The sequence below is a fragment of the Lemur catta genome, chromosome 1, assembly GCF_020740605.2.
Source record: "Lemur catta isolate mLemCat1 chromosome 1, mLemCat1.pri, whole genome shotgun sequence".
NCBI classification, from domain to species: Eukaryota; Metazoa; Chordata; class Mammalia; order Primates; family Lemuridae; genus Lemur; species Lemur catta.
In genome coordinates this window covers 258,417,609-258,441,259 of record NC_059128.1, presented here as the reverse complement: position 1 = coordinate 258,441,259, position 23,651 = coordinate 258,417,609, and the positions used below count along the sequence as shown (strand labels likewise).

Here is a 23,651-nt window from a genome sequence, read left to right as displayed (position 1 = left end):
TTGATGATTTATTGTAACAAATTTTGTTTCATTCTTGATTTCTATCCTAAATAAGGACATCCTTACATTTAAAATGATATACCCACATTCTTCTAAATAAAAGCCATAATAAGCCAAGTCATATATTTAAACATAAAGTCATTTCATATATAGTAACATATGTATTATATTTTCTTTTAACACATGTATTATATTTATAAATATATTCATATGTATTTGATAAACACATATATTTGTTTAGATTAGTTTTAACTAACGCAGGTTATTTTACTAATGCAAACCAGAACTTTCTTGGTATTGCCCGCTCCTTTCTCCCTCTCTGCCTCCCTCCCTTCCTTCCTTCCTTGTCTCCTTTCATAAATATTTACTGGACACCTACTATACGTCAGGTTGTCCTGGTAATATAGCAGTAACAAGATCAGCAAAAGATTCTGTTCTCATGGAGGTTGCAATCCTTCAGACTTCAAAAACACCTTTTAAAAAACAGATATACATAATTTTAAGGTTGCATGCCATTGAGTTTCCTTCTACAAAATGAAACAAATTTCCTCCATGTTCATCCTATAGTGGCAGATGTAAAGGTTATTTTTCAACTGTAATTGAGTCTAAGGAATAATTTAGGAACAAATTTAGGAACAAAGGTTGAGCTACAATATTAAAACAAAGGAATTTAAAGTACAGGTGGTTTGAAATAAGTTTGTGTTGATTCTGTTAATCTAGTACAGAAATGGCATTCACCAAATGCTTTGTGAGTTCTCATTGTGCAGCACATATATGTTAGGAGCTAGTAAGAGAAAGGTGAGCAAGCCTTGATCTCTGCCCTTGAGGATCCTAGGGCAGCTGTTGAGGACATAACTACTAACAGTAAAAGGTATTAGGAGTTAAGACAGAGGATATGAAGAGAAAAGGTGGGAGGCTGTCTCAGTTTGTTCATGCGGCTATAACAAATTTCACAAACTGTGTAATTTGTAGATTACACAGTTCTGGAGGCTGGGAAGTACAAGATCAAGGCGCTAGCATTTGGTGTCTGAGGAGGGCTGCTCTCTCCTTCCAAGATGGTGCCTTGTTGCTGTGGATGGACCAAAGGGTCCAGCTAGTTTCCTTCAGTCACCTTATAAGGCACTAATCCCATCCAGGAGGGCATGGCCTCTTAAAAGTCCCACCGCTTAATACTGTTGCACTGGGAGTTAAATTTCAACATGAATTTTGGAGGAGGCATTCAAACATTCAGATCATACCAGAGGGAAACATTAGCAGATCAGAGAGGAAGGATTTTTAAACTATTAAACAATTGTTATTAAAAATAAAAACTAATATTTATTTAACAATTATATTTATTAGAAATCTATGAAACTAGCATGGCTTATTCACTCTATCTCTAGCACCAAAAATGGTACATCACATATGATAGACCATTGATAAATATTTTTTGAATGAATGTGCCAGATACTACACTAATGAATTGTCATGAAATTTTAAGCCCCTAAAATATTCCTAGAAAAAGGTTATAATTATTATTCCCCATTTTACAGACGAGAAAAATGGGGATGAAAAAAATTAAGCAACTTGTATAAGATCATAAAGCTTTTACTGGGTAAAGCCAGGAGAGTGTCTTGGCAGGGCCATTCCAGAGTCTGTGCTACAGACGCATGAAGATTTGGGGGACGACCAGCAAGCACCATACCATGTCCGTTGTGTGCAGAGGACAAAGGCTTAAAAATAAGGCCGTTATCTTGAAGGCTTTCCCCTTCTTCAAAAGAAGGATGGGTTTTATCATTAATGTGAAGGGAAGTTATATGAAAAATTAGAAGCAAGGGGATGACATGGTTAGAACTGTACTTTAGAAACATCAATCCAAATATATTATCAACATTGCCCCACAGTAGGCAAAAATTTCAGGCAGCAAAATCAGCTAAGGGTTTCTTACAGTAAATATATTACAGATCATAAGAAATATTATCTGTCATTTGCTTCTTTTTTGTAATTACTGGGTCATTAACCTGTGACTTGTCCCTTTTTATCTTATCATTCTTGCATTATAATTTCAACTTTTAGAAATGAAATGATTGAAATATGTAAAGGAAAATATTTTTTATTAAAGATCATTGCCCATATAAAATAATATAGACTCAGGACTGGAAATGTTACCAAAACCTATTTGCATTTATTTTTCTGCCCCTCCCTCAAACATTCTTCATCCCTGTACTACCTATTTGCACTACTTGCAATTTTCAGAATGTGCCTTACTTATTTGAATTCAGCTCTAGATTTTTTTTAGAAAAGTTCATGTTAATTGATACCCTATTTTTTAATAGTTCTGCCCACTATTTTTACACATCTTTCCATTCATCTGTCCAGCCATTCATTCAATGAATGCTTTTTATTTTATGCCTATAGATATAGTATTATGTGTATAATGTTATTTAATAATTTTCCTTAAATGACACATCTGCCTTAATGAACTTTTCAATCTAAAGCTATAACTATTCTGTGGCTACTTTAATTTTTGAATAATAGTAAAATTTAGAAAGCAAATAAACAAATTGACATATGTAAAAATGTTTTCAAAAACTATATGTAGAACATTTTATTGCCCTGAAGTTAGAAAACACATTCTAAAAATGGAAGGACTTTTACTTACGTTCTACTCAAATTTCATTCAAAGTTTGTACCTTAATGATTGATTTTTGGTGCTCAGGTCACTGCATAATATGCACAGTAAACTGGTATTGAAGTATGAGCAATAAAAACTTATTGACTGTGGTATTAGCAGATATTTCAAATCAAGACTCTCCACAAGGAATATCTTTAGGGAGATCTTCAAAAAATGTAGCAGAGAAATTATCTACTAACATGCAATAGCATATTTTTTAAATTTCTACATAATAGCAAGAGTATAGAATATTTTAAGAAAATAACTGAGCTCTACGTTTGTGTTGAGATGGAACTCGAGTTAGACACATCCCTCAAGTTTTGAATGGAAATAATTTGTTAGCTGTGAACAGGATATTTGAAAACAATAGGAAGATATCATCTTGGACTATAATTTCTTGTTGAGATTCATTTTCTCCAAATATATTACTGAATGTGCACTCTTCAGCCTATACACTCTGTACTTATAAATCTTAAATTCATAGTGTTACTGATAAAAAGGAAACCGTAAAATACTTCACCTCGGTATCTTTTTAATAAAAGGCATACATTATCCCCATAAGACAAAGATATTTTTAGATTTGATAGTTGTATGACACATACAAATATAAGCCATGAGAGAGCTTCTTATGAAGTAATTTGGCAATTCATCTTTCCATTTTCCTTTGTTATATATATTTGTATTAAATTATATTTCATCAGTTACATCTAGGCAATGAGTTTTAGCCTTTCAATTTATTTCACTTGAACATAGATTCTAGAGTTAAGAAAATTATTTCTTCGTTTCAGTTTGCGTTTTATGTTAGGAAATGAGAGTTATATTTATTTGTAGCTTATTGTTTTCAGTACTAACTACTCCGAAAGTAAATTGCAGTCATTGTTAACTAAAGCTCAAGTGTCCCTTGTAAGATTAGTCAATTTCTACCAACCTCATTGGTTGGGGCCTTAAAATAATAATTATCTTGAAATAAGAACTATTTAATTTCAAAAATGATATTCATTATATTTATTTAAGCCATACTTTAATAACTTAATAATTATAACAGATCACCTCTGTTGAAAACATTTAAATGTGCCCCAAACCAAAAAAAAAAAAGAAAAGCTGACTTAGAAATGTTTCATTCAAATCTAGAAACACTATTATGATAATATCACATATTTTTCCACAATATTAAGTCCCTTTGTTGCTTTAACCCTTCAAAATACTGAGACTATATTCAAATTTTAGTTAATATATACATATATATATATAAGCTATTCTAAACGTATTTGTGTATATTGAAACTGGCTTATTACAAATTTTGTATCATGATCTTAACATAAGGGAAAATAAGGTATATGTTAAAGAGATAATTACCATTTCTTACTACAAGGTAATTATAGCTATAATTTTTACTACAATGCTAGACAATGCATCTAAGATGAAATTCATCAAAATACTATTACTCTTGGCTGTCAGGCCATGTTAGTTAAGTAATTGAGCCATAAACGTAAAGTCATATCCATAGCCTACCTTGCTCATTTTTCACTGAGTTCTCTCTCTTTTTGGTTTTCTACACCTCTATAAGTCTGTCACTGAAGTATAGAGCAAGTTCTCTGCCTTTCCTTCTCTCTAAATGATTATCACATCTTTTGAGCGAGTTCTTGTCTTGACCCTGTTTTTCTTCCAACCTCTTCCATATGCAATATCTGTATCATATATTAGGCATATTACATCAAAAATAAAACTTCTAAGGGCAATATGTGCTCTATATGACATTGAATGTCTATACTCTACAGTCTGCCAAATAACATGGATAGTGAAGTCTACCTAATAATCATAGCAAGGTAATTTTGTTGTCATCTTGTTAATGTTGATGACAGTATAGACAAAACATAGGAATGATAAAAGATATTAGTAAAATTCAATTAGATAATCCACATAAAGTCTTTAGCATAGTGCCTAATAAATAGCAAGCATTCAAGTAATATAAGTTAAAATAAATACTACAAATGTTAGATGTTATTATAATTATCAGTTTTTTGCATGTTGACTCAATTGTAGATTCTCATTGTTATTGATATAGCCATTGTTTCTTGGTGATTAAATAGGGTAGCATAAATCTGGCCATAGGTTTCAATTCACAACTGTTGTCAACAACAGTTGATGAATAGTAATATTTTGTTGAAAATGGTTGAGATTCTAAGTCTGAGTATAAATGTGATATGCAGTAATTTAATAATGTCTGTAATGCACAAAGCCAGTATACATTCTACATATATGATGTACTAATAGAAAAGTATTTATTTAAAATAAAGAGGGGGAAAAAAAACCCATACAATGTTTCTCTAGTCTGAAACAAATTGTATGATATCTCCATTGTTCCTCCAGTTTAAAATTTTATAACATTTTCCTTCATGATTTTGCTACTTTTTATTTTAACAGATAGAGACATTTGTGGTAATAAGGATAATAAAAAATAGTGAAGGTAAATGCTTCCTTGAAAACTAAAACAAAAATCATAATGCTGCAAATCAGTTGTTTAAAACATGATCTGTTAGGATGAAAGTTTACCCTCCATCGCATAATCAAATAATCTTTAAGTACTGAAAATAGGTAAATAAAAATATATCTCTAAACATTCTTATTCAGGCATAATTTTATTGCATGTTTTTTCACAATATTATTAATTCTTTTTCTTGATGGCAGTGATCTTAATAAGATTTTCCTTTTCTGTATATGTTTATGCCTAATTATCAAGAATATCTTTGGCATTAATAATGCAAATCTTAATTATAAGTTAGAAAATTGGTGTACCCTTTTGGCTACAGTATTGCAATGACTTTTTATGAAGTAGGATTATTTGAATAACAATCACTTGAGTATCTGAATCCTGCTTTAATTGTTTTCAGTTTTTTCTACAGCTTTGTGCTATGGCTTAGAATTTGGTTTATGTTCATGAATAGTGAATAGTGAAATTGAAAAACTCATGAATTATACAATTAAGACCTGTTTAAATTGTTTTGTTTTAGAAGAGATAGTATAGACATTAATGACTTCATAAGTAAATTCCTGTTAATCTCAATTGATATATACATTATATATTTACTTCTTTATTTTTTTAAAAAAGTGAATCATGATTAAATAGATATTGGAATGATTTTAAGACAAGTGATAACATGTTAGCTTTCATTGTATATTTTACTAAAAAAGATTGCTTACCACTTCAGGACTTGAGTAACTTCTAGAAAGCTATGAAATGAAGCAACAATTTACAGTTTTTCTCATCGTGAAATAATAAAAAATAATAGTCATTTGTTGTTTTATAAAATTTAGGTATGTTTGAAATACCAGACCATTTGATTAAAATTTAAAATGTCCAAGTACAAATTAAATCTATCAAGTTTTATTTTTTATATAGGCTAGGATAAAAACCATCTCAAATGAACTGTATTTTGATGACCTTCATCACACTTTGTTTTGTTTAAAAAAGGAGAAGCTCAGTGTAATCCCAGCACTAGTCCCTAAATTCTAGCTCAATTGTCTAGAAGAATTTTCCTTTTTGGCTAAATTCAATTTAGTAGAGAAACAAGGACTACTTTAAATGCATATTTGTAAGTACATAATTTTGGACATGAACTGTATTATGTAGCTCCCCAGAGCTGACAACTTAAATGGAGACTGTCAAGGGTCAAACAGGTGACAGCCATTATTCTATATTAAGAGTAAAGTGCAGCATTTCCCAGCTCTCACACCTTTCTGTGCATTACAATCATCATGGGAGCTTGTTAGAAATATAGATGTCGGGATCCATCTCAAACCTATTGAATAAGAACCTCTAGATACAATACCCAAGGACCTTTTATGTTTTAAGTAACCCAAGTAGCTTTGAAGTTGTTTCAGAACTACTGAAACAGTAAGTACCTCATTGAAGTAGGGAAGTATCTCTACATTAGAAATATAGCCATACATGGTAAGAATTTGGACACCTTTTTATTCATATTTTAATAAGTGAAATTCCATTATAGAAAATTTGCAAATTATTGAGTATCTGATGCCAATTAATAGAAAAAGTAGTTTTGGGGGAATTAAATAATCATTGTAAATACCTTTATAAGACTCCTAAAGATATTGTAGCTGCTTTGTTTTTATAAACTTAGATGTAGTCCTATTTATTTATTATAAATAAAACTCTATATAGAAAAAGATGCATGTCCTTGCCTTGTGAAACATTATAGAAGGCTAGGAAGGGAGGGACAGTGTAACTGACCTTAGTAAGAAAGTAACATGAGAAAATTTACCCTGAAACCCTATGGCCTGAAAAAGAAATGAAATGAAGCTTGTAGGGTCAGCTCTGGATGGAGGAGTATATCTGAATTTTTAGAACTCATCTCAGTTCCTCAGCATCAAACATATCATGGGTTTTCTTTCATCTAGTAACATGGTTCCAGATTTTACTTGTATTTTTATTATGCAATAGGTAAGTTTGAAATTGTGAGTGTATGCCTGGATTTGCTAATAAGGATATAGGTATACAAGTGATGTAGAAGGGAAGAAAAATAGAAAATTAAATCTACTTGTATTGTTTATAAGTTTTACTTAAACTAATAATCTATTTAATTAATCAAATATTAGATTGTTGGGTGCAAGAGAATGTGTCTATACTCATGAAGCATATGATCTAGTTGAGAAGGCAAAACTGATACAAGAAAAGCAACAGTAGATTATGCAAAGCCATATTTAATTATGCGATTATATTTGTAATACAGATGATAATGGAGAAATTTAAAGATGGCATAAATCAATGAAGATTGGAAGTAATTACCAAGGGTCTCAATGATGTTTGAATAAATAAAACATGAATAAGCAGAAGGAAAAAGAGAAAGTATCCAGATAAGAGGAACCATATACACAAAACGATGGAAGTGACACTGGTCAAGTGTGTGGTGTACTGTCTAGAGGTACAATTTTGTGTGTAAATGAAAGAGGGTACATATTGGATTGTAAAGTGAAGTCATACAATATTAGGTGCTAAAGTTATCGTGTAAGGCAAGAATCTTTTATCATCAAAATTGGTCTTAAAGTTAACTAAATTACCCACAAAAATACTTCACATGGTTTTTGACATACAACCCTGTAGTGTTTTGTTCATAGAAATATGTAGTAGATACAATAATATCCAATATATATCGAACATATAGGCAAAATACAATTTATAACATTTAAATCCTATAACAGAAAGATGAAAAGAAATTAAATGGAAAAATAAAAGAGGCAAAATTTCTTATGGTTGAACTTGTATGTTTTTAAGATACAGAGCTATAACTTACCTTGAGTAGTAAATAAGTACAGAAAGAGAATTAACGTAAGTGTCTATCAGATGCCAGATGCTTTGTTAGTCTCTCTGTAAATGGATCATCTGTTCTTCATGGCAGCATCTGGAGTAAGGAACCATTTGGGGGGTAAATCATTAGCACTATTTAACACATAAGACTATAAAGATTAAGTGGCTTGCTTGAATGTTGAATCTGGGGTAAAAACTATGGTGTCTAGGAATCCAAAAGTTATGCTATTGTATGAGAATACATTCCTTCCCTAGTACCAAAAGAGGAACTTTCAACATGACGAAATTTGTAACTACAAGATCTTGGAGGTTTCTGAACAAATTAATGACATAATAAAACAACTTTTAAATTTAGATAAGTGAAATAGGCCAAAGTAGGAAAGAGATACAAAAAGCCATGCATGAAGTAATAAGATCCCATCTTATGCTGATAGCATTAAGAATTGGGATGTTTGAGGCTTTTCTAAGGAGTAACTGATAGAATATAGAGATTATGAAGTGTGTCAACCAATAACTCCTAACTCTGTAAGTCTCTGCATTCATGAATGTTTTCTTATAGAAAGAGCCTAAAGAGCACACATTGGTGAATAAATAATAACAGAAACATTTTGCAAAAACCAAGCTTATGCTAGTATGATAGTGTATAGTAAACATTGTTTGGCCTTTATAGAAAAAAATCCAGTAAACTTTGAGCAAAAATGAATACAAAATGGATATTATGACTAGGATAGGCACTTTTTCTGTATAAAGGGTATGCTTAACTTCTGAAGCATGCAACAAGTTCTAAAATCCCAAGAACTTGAAAACAAACTTTCATTACATCCTGCCTTTTAGTTGATACTTATAGTACCTTAATAGTTAACAAGAAGTTTGCCCTTCAGAGACACACTGGAATACCTAAAATTGAATATAAAATTGCACTGAAGCACTATCTAAGGATCTTTAGACACTTATTGAATTTGAGAAATCAGACTAAGTCTCAATAACTGTTTTCATTTCTGCTACTGAGATAGTGAAATTAATATTTGTAAATTCTCTCCTTCCTCTGTGGTGAGAAACATGAAAGTGACCCATCCAAAAGGGGTTATGAACATCTAGATAGTGAAGCAAACTTTGAGTGAGATAGAATATAAAAGTTCTAAGTACCACTATCACCTTATCTAATTGTAGAACATTAAAATGTATGAATTTGGCAAAAAATCCATTATTGGTTTGGATACTGAAATACATTTACTTCAAAGAAAGATATAGTATGGAGAAATTGCTTTAACATACTTTTATTGCTTTGCCTTAAAAATATATGGTAATTTGCAAGATTGAAAAAAACTACAAGTAGTGTACCAAGATATTGAAAGGGTACCTCACCACCAATTTGATACAACTTTTTAAAGACAGTATAAATCTTGGTTTTCAATGAAAATATAACTTATTTATTAAAAAAATTCCATTAAACATCTGCTATTTGTGAAACCAAGCTTACTAGATATATTTATGTTTGTCATTGAAATTAAAGTACTAAAAATATCTGAAATAATGTAGACCATTCAGTATTCTATGACCCCGGAATATGAGTCATGCAAAATAAATCCACCAGAAGGTTCCATCCTCTGCTTGCCTGTTTGCTACTTCTGTTAAGGAATTTATTTATTGTGCAGGTATAAGTACATATGGGGACATTAGCTATATACATTTCTCCTCCTGCTGACACATGAGAGATTATACTTTTTCACCTTTTTTAGTTGGTGAACAATGAGATTTGCTTTACTCATCATAAATGTGACAGGAAACATTTATTTGCTTGTGTTCTTTTTCACTACTGCTGTGGTCCTGGGAGTACATGTTCCTTTAAAGTACAAAGCTCAGTCATCACCGTTTTGTGATCTTCAGGACTCAGCCAATATTGCAAGAGAAAAAACTGTAAATTTATCCTTTAAATCTTTTTAAAACACTGAGATTTGGAGAATCTTGGTTATTGTAGTTTAACTGTGTTAGCCTGAATGACACACTACATAACCTCCATTCTAATTTGAAGGTGCTAGACCAGGAACATCTGGAAGGTAAAGTCTGTTTAAATAATTTTTCTAACCTCAATATCTAGCATATGCCTGGAGTTTAGAAGGTTATTGGTTAATGAAAAAATTGGATGAATAATCAATTCAACATGTAATATAGATGGACAGCCCCTTGAAAGAGGCTTTTCAAAAAGGCAATGAATATGATAAAATAGTAAGTACGGATAAGCAATTAGCAACAATTACATGACCAATAAGGGTTGAAATTTATAATGCTGTCGTAACTTGTAAGTGTCAGGCACTGTTCTACAAGCTTCCCGTGCATTACCATATTTAATCCTCACGGTAAATTTATGATATAGATATTAATATTATCCTTGTTTCACAGGTAAGGAAATAAAATCAAACCTTTACTCTGGCAAGAACAAAAATAACTACTGTCATAAAACTTCAAAATCATTAAGATTATAAATAATAATTCATCAGAACCTAAGGTACTGGATAAAATATTTTACATGTTCTAGTTTACACAATGGTAGTAAAATAAGTTAACTCATTATACCCCAGAATACAAGGGTAAATCTTCAGAAATGTTTATATCAATTCATAGAAGGTAGTCCCATAATTTTGTTACTACATGGGGGTAACTTCTGAGTTTTTGAGGTCAAAAGTAAGAAGACACTCATGCTTAAACAAACAAAGCCCTTGGTGTCCCTGAAAGACAGAGAATACTGAACTCAATGCACCTAGTCTCTGACATAGAAAGACTACTCTTATGTGCTGAGAACAATGTTACTTCTTTTTACTTCTGATTTTTTTCTTTTTTATCCATGTTTGCCTAGAATTGTCGAGTGCATATTTATTTAAATCCTGACTTGGTCTTGAATTAAATTATTCTTTTCAGTTAAAAGTAAAACTCAGCCACAAAAACAATGGTGATCTAGCACCTCTTGTATTATCCTGGATAGAGCTGGAGCCCATTCTGCTAAGTGAAGTACCACAAGAATGGAAAAACAAACACCACCTGTACTATCAAATTGGTATTAATCAGTCAACACTTATGTGCACATATAGTACTAACATTCACTGGGTGTCAGGCAGGTGGGAGAGGGGAGGAGGAGATGGGTATATTCACTCGTAATGGGTACAGTGCGCACTATCTGGGGGATGGACACGCTCGAAGCTCTGACTTGGGCGGGGCAAAGGCAATATGTGTAACCTAAACCTTTGTATCCCCGTAATATGCTGAAATTAAAAAAAAGTGTTGAATCGCAGTTAATCAATCCCTAGTGGTAAGCACTGAGTTTCCATATGTTGATCTACACACTTAACTTGGCAACTGTGTAGGAGGCAATGCTTGAAGACATTTTTTAGTTGTTCATTCAGATAAGGCAGCTCTCCTTCCTGTTAAATTAAATACTCTTTTTTAGTCATATGCTTATTAGGTCAGTGTATTAGTTTCTATCACTAATGTAATAAGTAACCATGGACTTTGAGGCTTAAACAACACAAAATTATTATCTTACAGTTCTGTTAAGTACCAAGTCTGGTATGGGTCTCACCCACCTAAAATCAAGTTGTCAACAGACTGCATTCCTTACGAGAGGCTCTAGGGAAAAAACTATTTCCCCCACACTTGGGGTTTTGGCAGAATTCAGTTAGTTGCTTGAGGCTGTAGGATGCAGGTACCCACTTTGTAGCTGTCTGTAGACTGAGAGCTGTTTGCTGTTTCTAAAACCTGCCACATTTCTAGTCTCTTGGTCCGCTTCCTCCAACTACAAAGCTAGCAATTCAGTATCAAGTTCTTCTCAATTTGAATTTCTCTGACACACATTTTCTCCATTCTTTTCTACTTTTAAGAACTCATCTGATTAGACGGGGCTCACCTAGATAATCAAGGATAATCTTCTCATCTCAAGGTCCTCAACTTTAATCACAACTTCAAAGTCCCTCTTAACATGTATGATAACGTTCTTGAAGTTTGGGAGTCAGACGTAGACATCTTTGGGGGGAAGGCCATTATTCTGCCTATCACAGAAAATGTGTTTGTTTTTGAGATGTGTTTGGACTTGGTTACATCATGTAGAAGATGTGTCCCAAGAGGAGATCATTCAACAATGTTTTAGCCAGTGCTCTCTGTTTGCCATTTACTATGCTGCCAATTAAAAGATTCCCTTACATTCTTTTTTTATAGGAGGAAATCAGATGGTGACCAGGAGTCTCTTTAATATCCAATTCAGCAAAATTAATTTTTGACAGATATTTGTGCTACTTGAAATTTAAAAATCATTCTCTACTTTGTTATTAATTAATCCATTTTTAAAAATCATTGACAAAGAGAGGTATTCGTCTTTCTTTTCTCCCAGATTCTGAACAATAGAGATAGGATTCTCAGAGCAATTGCTTGTCTTGGGAGCCTTCAGAACTATGAGACTGACCCAGATTAAATTTTCCAAAAAGCTATATTCAATTAACATTCTCAGAGGCTTCTGTATCCCACTCAACCATAATTTGTACTCTACTGCATAGATGCTTTAGCTGCAGCCACCGCTTTAGTTCAAGATGTGGTCCAAAGACCTTGACCATCATAAATACCTGCAGAATCTGTTAAGCAATACTGTACACTCCAGAGTATTTGTTGCCTGTGTTTTGGGGAGGAGATGCCAGGTATCAGGTGATTGCGATGTATTCTAGTGTTTGAGAGCTGTGACTTTTCATTTCATCCAAAATACTTACTTTAAATATTACATAATACTAACGTTTTGCTCTTCAAGAATGTTTATGGTATGTCATGTTATTAAGTACTTCCTTTGGTCTTTAGAACTACTCTTATAAAACAGTTTAGTAGTTCTAATAAATGATTTATAAGAGATGATAAATCCATTATAAAGTTTGAGATGACAATATGTCTAGGCTAGGAGTTAAGACATCTGGCTTTAAGTTCTGACTCTCTTACTACCTAGATTATAACCATAGACAATGCATTTCACCTGTCTAGGGCTCAGGCAAATGAGTTTTTAAAAACATCGTCTGTAACTCTTTGTTGATACATCCATTCAACCAATGCCTAATCTGTACCACAGAGCAGACATAGAATGAAGCACCTTTGATTAAGATTGTATCAACTGGTTGGGAAAATCACCCCTAAAAAGGACAATTTGTTGCAAAATAAAGTAACAGTGTAGAATAAAATTTATGTTTAGTATATATTATTTAGTTCGTAAGTATAATTGGAGTTTAGAGAAAGAGATCATTGAGAATTTACTCGATTATATTAGGTATAGGCAAGTAAGTCTTGAGTTAGGCATTGGAAGGTGTGTGAAGTTTGGATAATAGAGAATAAAGCAGTTAATGTGAAAGAACTACAAATAGAGAAAAGAGAAAAACCACAGGGAGGAGAAATTATGATCATGTGCTACTGAAACTGTAGTGCCATTGGCCTAAACTGAGATAGCAATTAGAAAGTTTGAAAATTTAAGTGAACCAGATATTTCATGACCTTTTTAACTAAGATGCTTAGGTTGAATTAGGTAGGTTATGGAGGGAAAATTAGATTTTTTTTTTTTATTTCAAGGAGGAAAAAAAGCTAAAGTCTTAGGCACACTTTACTTTTATCATTCGTGACAGACAAAAAGTGAGAGACTCTGAAAGTTCTTTAGAGATAGATATAGAAATGCAGGCATGTGGGCTGGGAGAGGAACTATCAAAAAACTTAATGGTAGAATAAATTGAAAAGATGAAGCAAGAGCAAGAATTGAAGATGGTATTAAGTTTTCTAATATAGAAAACTGAGAAAATTGGAAAAGTTAAAAGACAATTGAGACTTTGAATGCTTTGTGAACATGCTAAGTCTAATATGACAATGGAATGTAAGAAACAAACATTCCATCTTCGTTAAGAATAATGAAGTACTCATATATGTGATCAGGTGTACTATTCATTGGCATAGAATTATAAATGGTAGCACTTGACACTCTCCCTGGAGTTTTCACTCTGACAGGTATGGAGTAAGGGAGACGGTATCAACTTCGGACAATGACAAATGTTAAGAGAATTAAAAAGTAGTAAAAAGAATGAAAGAAAAAAGGTGCTTTATGTAGAGTTGAGATTGAGGTCGAGGTGGTTGAGAAAGGCCTCTTTGAGAGGGTGACAAGTGAATAGAGATTTAAACAATAATAAGGTGTGAGACTTGGGAACACTCCAAGTCGAACCTACTTAAGGCTCTTATATGAGAACAAGGTTGCTTATTCCAAGAAGAACAAGGTCGATGTGGCTGAAGGGTAGAGAGTAAGAGGTTGGAGATGAAGTCAGAAAGACTGGCTGGAGCCAATAAATGTTTATTTTATGACTTAGTGCATGATTCACTCTGGATACATACAATTTTGGAATGTACAAAGAGCTGAAATGTGGTTTAGTTAAATCCCTTGACTTTGCAGATGAAGATTCCGAAGGTCGGATACCCAAGGGACATGCACAAATTTACACAGTCAACTAAATTTGGAAAATCTGATAATCAGTCCATTGTTCTTTCTATTCCTTAGCAAAGTCCTTCAACATGTTTTACTTCTTTGTCCAAAAACGGCAAATAGTCATTGCTACATCTAGGTATCCAGAACTATTTAATGCCATTAAGAAATGTAATTGTGAACGTTTGGAAGGCCTGGGTGTCTTGGCTCTAATATACATGTTCATCTTTTTCATTTGCTTTTCTTCTCCCCCACACTCTTTTAATGTCAAAAGCAACCTTGAAGAGGAAAGAGCTCACAGAGGTAGCCTACAGGAAAGGGGGCTGAGGATTTGTGGAAATCACTTTCCCTTGCTTTGCCAGGTGGTGCATATGGGCAAATTATATCTGGAAACTAATCATGCCTTTCGAAAATGATTTGCTAGTATGTTTCTGTAATACATTGTAGGTTCTTGGCATTCTTTGTGTAATTATTGTGTCTTGTTTTTTTCCCCTTGGTTATTTGTGTTTTCCTTGTATTGTAAACTTTTAACAAATGGGTATAACTACATAGATCCCTGTGTATGGCAATAAACATTTCTAACACAAAACATTGCATAAATACAGAAGTAAGTAGTTACATTTCTTTATAATACATTTTCATCATTTGGTTATTGACTTTATTCATATTTCTCTGAATATTTTAAATCAAATAACTTATTTGCAATATTTCCATATTATAGCATTAATTTTCCCTTTTTTTTCCAACTTAGCATAGTATAAATTTTACTGTCAGTAAAGATTTAACGAATTGATGGAATAATCTTTTTTTTCCTTAAGCAAGTAAGTTTTGCTAGACATTTACAACCAAATATTCTGGAAAATTTGAATGTTGCAGAAATGCTCTTTATAATGATATCTAATTTTTGGAGTAGATATTTTTCAAAACTCAATCTGTACCAAAAATTGCAAACAGATGAATGGGAATTTTCTGTGTTATTTGTCGTAACAAGTATAGATCGCCCTGATTCTCACTGTTTCATATTTCATTTCTTTTTTCCCCTTAAGAAAATGACCCACAGGAAGTGACTTGATGAACAGTAGCACAAAAGGAAAGGAATGCTTTTGTAGAATTCTTCAAAGTGATTCATGTGACCTTCCTTTTTCTAATTAGAACATTAAGTCTTTGAGAAAAGTGATTCACTCAAGGTCACACAAGCAAGCAAAAAAATCCCAATATTCATGTTCTGATTCTTAGCCCAAAGCTAGTTTCTCAATTCCACTACTAGTAATGATAATCATCTCACTTGCATAAATTCAATTTGTGGTCTGAAAGTGATTTCTGTGAAAAATACAAGGCTTAAACATCTTCTCTTTCTTGTAGGTTCAGTCTATTTAGACATTTTTGCAAAGATTCTGCTCTGCATTTAAATTACATACTTACAGCCAAGAATTATTTCCTTAAAAAATATCATTTATTAAACCTGCTTAAAATAATCCAATAGATTTCATTATATTTTTAATAAATTTCACATTTTACTCTGGCCTACAAAACCCCACATAACCTGGCCAGCCCATCCCTAGCTTTTCCACTTATTCTGAACCACTTCTACCCTAATTACCATGTACCAACCATGCTGTTTCTTTCTTTTCCTTGGATACACCAATTACATTGCTTGTGATAGGATTTTGATCTTATTATTCCTTCTTCCTGGACCATTTTTCCTCCTCTGACCTTTATTAACATGGTCAACTGGTTCTTGACATTCAGGACTTGGTTTAACATTTCATCTGGAGAGACTTTCCTTCCCCACCTACTCTAAAGTAGCCTTCCAGTCACTCTTTAAAAACACACTACCTTCTTTCTCTGCATAGCAATTCTGCTGTGTGAACCTTTCCTGTTACATATTTTTAGGTATTTCTTTCTTTTTAAATTATATCTTTTTTCTCAGTAAGACTAGGAATGGTGACTGTCACTGTTATGTTTTTATTACTTCCTCAATGCCCGGACAATTGTTTGACAGACACATAATAAAAGTCATTATAGTGTGTTGAAGCAAATAGAGTAGTGGCAATGGCATAAAGATGGGAGAAAATGCACATATGAATATAGTTAACGGATGCATCTTACCATTATTGCACACTCTTGCAATGACAGACATGGAAGGCAATAAGAAAAGTGTCGAAGTGTCAGAATGTGGAAAATCAGGTGATTATCGCACCATTGGGAGAACAAGGTAGAAATTAATGTACCAAATATGGAAAGTTAGTCATAATCTTTGTTCTCAGAAATTATATTTTATTACTGTTTTCTTCTTTATACATGCATAGAAATGTGTGTATTACATTTTCCAAGTGTTTTAAAGGAAGCACATGTTACATTTTATAATCAGAAGAGACCCTTTTAAAAAAGAAACCATGACATAGAATGAATAAAATGATGGTACATGTATTCATTCCTTCAGTTAAAAGTACAACAAAAGGAATGTGATATGCATACCATCAAAACTATTAGTCAATGTTTGATTGAGAACGAATGGAATCAACATTTTGCTTAACTCAGACATTGATACCAATCTCCCTTGATAAGTTTCCTGCTAGTAGTAGTTGGAAGGAATTGAGAAATGTGGGCTCAGCTGGCATGGTTAACAACTCAGAGGCAGTTTTGGTTTATTGCCATTAAATTCATGGACAGAATTCTGTTTTATCTGTTCTCACCAGTTTCCTGCTTTTGCTCCAAATACAGATCGCTCTCAAAAGATTCAACTTTTTGCAAGCCTATGAAATCACCCTGTGGTTTTGTTCAAGGATAGTAAATAGATTCTTAATCACTTTAATTTAGCTTAGTATTAACCTTGCAAAAAGTGTCTTATTTAACAAAGCTTCAGACAAAAGATATTTAAGAAAATCTATTCATTTCAGTAAGAAAAAAAATCAGAATGTAACTGGAAAAATGTTCTTGTATACATCCATGTGCAAATATATTTGACAAATACATTTCAGATGTAAGTTTATCATTGATTAATTGGACAAAAGGCTATGATGAAAGAGTATGACAATGAGAAATAGTTAAAATATTTAGGAAAAATGAGATCAAAGAGATAAAATTGCTATTACTACCCATTTTCTTTATTTGTATGTAGATTATATGGCTACATATATTTTAAAATGTATACACATTAGTTATTTGTAGTACAATATTGCTAATTCACTGAGTCACCCCTTTCCCATCCAAGTCACTAGCTATTGCTGTACTTTATCAGTTTTGTATAAAATGTGAGAGCTTGCAGGGATCAAAAATGAATTCTAATATATTAGGGTATAGAAAATTCTAGATTGAACACTGAAATACTGCTATGTGTTGAATGAAAATAGAGTTCTGTTGTTAAATAAGTTTAAGAAACTAAGTTTGACATATGAAAGTTTCTTGTTTTAGTTTTTTTAGGGGGGAGAATGAGGGGAGGGTCTCGATCTGTTGCCTAGACTAGAGTGCAGTGGCATCATCATAGCTCACTGCAACCTCAAACTCCTTGGCTCAAGCGAACATTTCAGAACCGTTTTCTATGCATAAAACTAAGCATACATTGAGAAATATAGAAACTTCTAAAGACTTGTGGAACTTTATACCCACTTGGAGTGTGAAATTATAGGTATGAAGATGAATAATGACCAGATCCAACTAAAATACCTTGTCAAATGCTGGCAGTGGGCCATTTCAGTAGCATGTTTTTTCCTGTTTCTACATTTCTTAGCAGAATGTGTTTAGTTTAGAAATGGCATCTTTGATGGCAGCCCCATAAAGATAATGTTTTTCCTAAAAATGGTCTAATCATAACCAGTTTTTTCCTAATATTTTTCCTAAAAATGGCCCACTCATAATCAGCCTTGTTCTCATCAGTTAACATATGATGCATTCAGTTTCACAGTGCTTTGAGAATTTCTCAGACAATTTTCTATCAAAAGAAAACTCACTCACAGTTTAAGTTCTCACTTGATATAAAGCTCACATAAAAGCAGTATACTTTATTGAGGAGGAGCCGGTGCAGTAGTTTAAAGCATGGTATTAGGGACAGACAATCTTGAATTTCAAACAACTCTCTCTCTCTTAGTAAATTATGACCTTGAGCACATTACAAAACCCTTTGAACTTCAGTCTTCTCATTCGTAAAAGGGGTATAAAAGTAGGGCTGTATCAAAATCAAAACAAAAACAAAAAAATTAGAACACTTCTGGGATAAGAATATGCCTGAAATAATTGAAACAAATGGTTATTATTTTTTAAATTCTTGGATTTCAGTGAAGACATATGAAAGCGTATAGATCTATTTCTAGCAAAAGTGCTACTCCCCCAAACATGTGTTCATGACAATCCAGTTTAAAATTGCTCATTTTATATCAATTTCTGAAAGGAATCTGTTGCTTTGTTTATTCAAAGAGAAGAAGACTGCACAAAAGACAAAATTTCTATTTTCACATACATGTTTTGTCATTGTTTAGACAAAATGATTACCTCAGTACATTTTTTCTTGGGCTGCTTTGTTTCTACTAGAAATTATTTTCAGGCAAATACAAAATGCTCTAACAATTCTCTACTTTCTTCTCCTGCCTGAAAGTCAATGAAGCCCTGAGGGTAAGCATCTCAAGCACATCAGTGTTTTTCTTTCTGATTATTCAGATGATGTATTCTGTCATAAATCGTATCTTTGTACTGATCTAGGTTATACGTGGGACATAGCACACAGCAAGACAGACTGTATATATTCTGTCTATCCTAAAGCATCAAGACTAAACAATGAAGATTATGACTACCAAAGGCACACTTTCATGACCTCATGGATTAAATGGACACACTTAAATGTTTAGAATACTGAAATGGGTTTCTTAGTGGTAGAAAAATGCACATAAATGTGTTTATGTGTAGATTACAGTTTCACAGATCTGATCTGCATTGTAAGTTCAGGCCCTATGTTGTCTTCTAACCCAAGGCCACTGATGTTACTTTCCCATTTTTCAAATTGTCCATGTCTTATTTTTCCAGCCAAGTATTTCTTAGTTCATTCTTTACCTAATGAAAGTTCGAACATCCAGTTGTATAAATGAAGGAAAGCAGTTTCCAATTATTAAAGAGAAGATTTTATTCACTGCTAAGTTTAAGCCACCATATAAATTATAGTAAAACTAGATTATTTGTCTTAGGTCTTACTAGATCTGAGTTTTATATTTTCTAATTAATTAGTTCAATATAGAGAGAGTAAAGAGTATACTCTAATTATCCTAATTTTATTTATTTCACCAATTATCTACTGATCATATCATATCTGACTTTATAATATGATTCTTAGACATGATATTACATTTTAATCTTACAAGATTTTTCTTTTTTTTTTCTGTTAAGCCTTTTGGTTTTATGTTTTACTCTTTGAGAATATGATTGTGTTGAATGAAGTCAATACATGTTTTAAACTGTTGAGATATGAGAATATTGTATACAATGAATAGAATGAGTCAGGTAGATCCACATAGAGGAATTAAGTATATATTTATACTTAAATATAAATCAAGGGATATAATGAAAAATAAAATGGAATTTAATGCAGTTTTCATGCTGGTCTCAATTAAAATCTATTAGCTGTACATATTAAGCACACAATATTTTCTAATAATGAAAATTCCTACCTTTACTGCACTGATAAAGTTGATTTTCATGTCCATCAATATCTTGGCAGCTTACCTAAAAGTATATTTTCTCCTCCTTCATATTTTATTTTAATATTCACTTGATTTAAAATAAAATTTTCATCACGTCATCTGCTAAAATAGCTCAAAACAAATTATCTCATGCGATTGGTAAGATTGACTTCGCTTGTAACCTTCCTCTTTGATTTGTGTCTTCCATTTAACGCTGAATTTAAACTTTGCTCTTATATTTATAGCTATGTTATTTCATGGTCCAATTCTATTTTCTTTCATTTTTAAAATATATGCTTACATGCTCCTTCGTACACTTTCTTCATAATCAATACCATCTTCATTTACCTATTCCTGGGATTTCCCTATTAATCATTATTACATCATCAAAACAGAAATTTTACTTATTGACAACATTTCCAGAACTAATGGAAAGAATTTCTCTTTTTATGTTCCCTAAAGAAATGTATGTATCTGTATAATCAAACTGCTTTTTTTCTGTTTGAGGTTGAACTGAATTTATTTTGGTGAGTGAAACCCCAGATTTATTCACTAAAACAATGTCAACTCTAGGACATATGAGAATGTATATGTCTTTAATGAGATGAACGTGTTATTATTAGAAGTTTATAGCAATCTTCACTCTGAAATCACTTATAATTATTATTATTATATGAGACATGCGAAATGTGATGTTTCAGGACAATCACATTAAAAATTGAATTAATAAGAGGTAGGATTTTAGCCTTATGAGGAAAAATTTATGCTCATGGCTCAAGAACTCACAGTGAATATAGTAAATCCTCTTTATAAAGAAGGCATGTTGCAAACTATCCTTCCAGTTCAGAGAATTGGGTATTTTTTTTAACAAATGATAATGAGATTATCATGAATGAACAGTACTTGGGGGCATGCCATTCCATTGTGTTGAGTCATTTTTTTGGATGGCAAAGTCCACTGGCCATGAACAAAATTTGGCAGACTTTAAACCCAAGAAGAATCAAAGTTATAAATAGCTAATACGCTGAATTATAGAATACCAAATGGCCAGCTGGAACATTGAAGTTCAGTTTAATTCAGCAAACATATATTAAGGGTTCTATCATAGCCAGGCTGTGTACCAAGATGGGTAAGACATGGTTCTCATTCTCCAAGAGCACTATAGAGAAACATATGTAAGCAGAAAGTAAATATAATATGTTCAGTAATAGAAGCATTGAAAATAAATTGAAATAGAATGGACAATAAAATCTTAATAACAAAATATTTTTCTATTATATGGTTTACAGAAAAAGATATCTTTGCAGCTTTTCTTTTCTGTATCATCTTGTACTGGGTAAAGTTTTAATTCTTTATGAATTTATTTCAATTGCATCTTATTGGAGCCAATTTTTAAATTTTTCTGCCATAGCACTTCAAAAATAAATACCTTTCCACAGAGAAGACACATTTCTTCCACCATGTGGGTTCGTACATCTCCAACTATCCCTCCAACATTTAAATGTCTCTTAAATTATCACAGTTACAAGGGATATTTCTGATCCATACTCAGGTAACATAAATGCTGATGGGCAAGTGACTTACCTAACAGCACCATAACCCAAAAGAGTTTCAGTCTATTTCCCTGAAGTGGTGACATTGGCAAATGCTATTGTTTAGAAGGTATGCACGAATTGTGAATGGGAGAGAAGTTAATGGGTTTATCAAAGCCACAAAATATATGCATTTCACATCCAGTAGCAATGGGTCATCCTCTCTCTTTTCTCTCCTCCAAAGATATAGTTATCCCTTGGAAGTATGTGCCTGAATATGCCTATCTTGGTCCTTTTTGTCTCTATGCTTATAAATGTATACTTTGTTTCTAACTGTAAAACTATTGTAAAATTAATACTCAGGCTCCCTATTTTAAAATTGTATATAGCAGAGTTATGTTTACTGCAGGGATTCAGATAGTTGCAGGTATCCTCCCTTGGCTGGATCTTCCAGGAGTTTCCACATATAAAAATTAAAAAGTTTTTATGGGAAAAACTTTTTTAAGGGAAAAGATTGAGCATACAAGCTTGGCACAGTAGCACTGTCTCATTGTGAAAGAAAATGTGTGATAGTGATTAGAGAATGATTTCTGTTAATTAGATTTGTTTCTTGGCCAAGAAACAAGGCTTCATGACATCATGGCTGTTATGGAGTTGAAAGAATGATGAGTGTGGAGGGACTACGTGAAAGTAAAACCTAAAAGACCTCTTTCCTTTGTCTCTCTATAAGCTCTGTAAGTCATTAGAGAACAAGGCAGCGTGTCTTTGATCTCCATAAGTAAAATGTGACCAGAACCTCCTGCCTTCCTCATACATGAATTACATTATGATGCCAGAAATACACTGAGGATTCCAGTGCAACTTTGACATTTCAAGTGGTCCCATATTGGTAGTCCTGAGGCAATGGGATTTGGATAAAAATGGGACCTTTGCAAGCATCCAAAGTCTTGAGAGTTAATGAGGGGTAAGAGAAATTACGTGAGACACCTATGGCTCTCAGAAATGTCTGAGAGGCTTTGAAAAAGGCTAGAGATCACAGTGACTTTGAGTGTGTTTGGGTTAATGGGATCTTACTGTTAATCTCAGATTTGTGTTTCTTGGTGACATAGGAGCTCCTAAGCAATAATTGTTTTTCTAACCTTATCTCATAAGTACTGAATATTTTAATAATTACTTTATAATCTCTGCCAAATTGGGGAGGCAAAATGAGAGCCTAATCAGTACTTTCTCCACACCAAAGAAGAGGAAAGACTTGCATGTATTTGACAAATTTACACACTTTTGTGTTTGTGTGTGCATCAATGTGGACTTTTAAAATGGCAGCACAGTATTGCCAATTGATGAAAAGTTGAGTAAATGTCTTATAATTTTTCCTTTTAAATATACATAGATGCATAAATTTGTAGACTAAGATGGTGAACCTGTCATTTTTATGCCACTTTCATTGGTATGGCACACTTACGAAAAAACGAAAAGCAGACAATAAAGAGTTACACAATTTTAATAAGTACCAAACACTGCCTGAATTTATCTTCAAGCATCAGAACTGAAATTGGAACCTTCTAGATCACTGTAAATTAAATTGATTAATAATACATCATGTTAAAATGAATTTTTCATGGTTTGGGAGCTAATGTTCTCAATTATTTAGCAATGCAAAGTGTAGAAAACCCACACACAAACAGCATGCAGGAGCTGATCCGTGAACTTTCCCTTAAAACAAGATGATAAATGGCCTATTTTTCTATCATACTAAAGCAATATGTTAATTTTTTCCATTCTGAAAACATTTGTTCTCCAGGAAACCAAATCAGGACATATACTGTTGTTAATAAAATAATGAAAATTTTTAAAAATTTAGATCTCAGCCCTGAATGTATGTAACAAGAGAATGTATAACTGACTTCTCTAGCCCTATTAGTTTTATATCTTCTGAGTTATATTTCCACAATCATTTTAGTTCCATCTTCCATTTTAAAACAAAAATTAAGTTTTTAGT

The 23,651-nt window shown here is 32.5% G+C and overlaps 1 protein-coding gene across 3 annotated transcripts in view; it reads left to right on the top strand.

Annotated features, from left to right (window-relative positions):
* ROBO2 (roundabout guidance receptor 2) overlaps nt 1-23,651 on the top strand; it is a 1,246,741-nt gene that overhangs the window by 71,469 nt on the left and 1,151,621 nt on the right. The window lies entirely within an intron of this gene.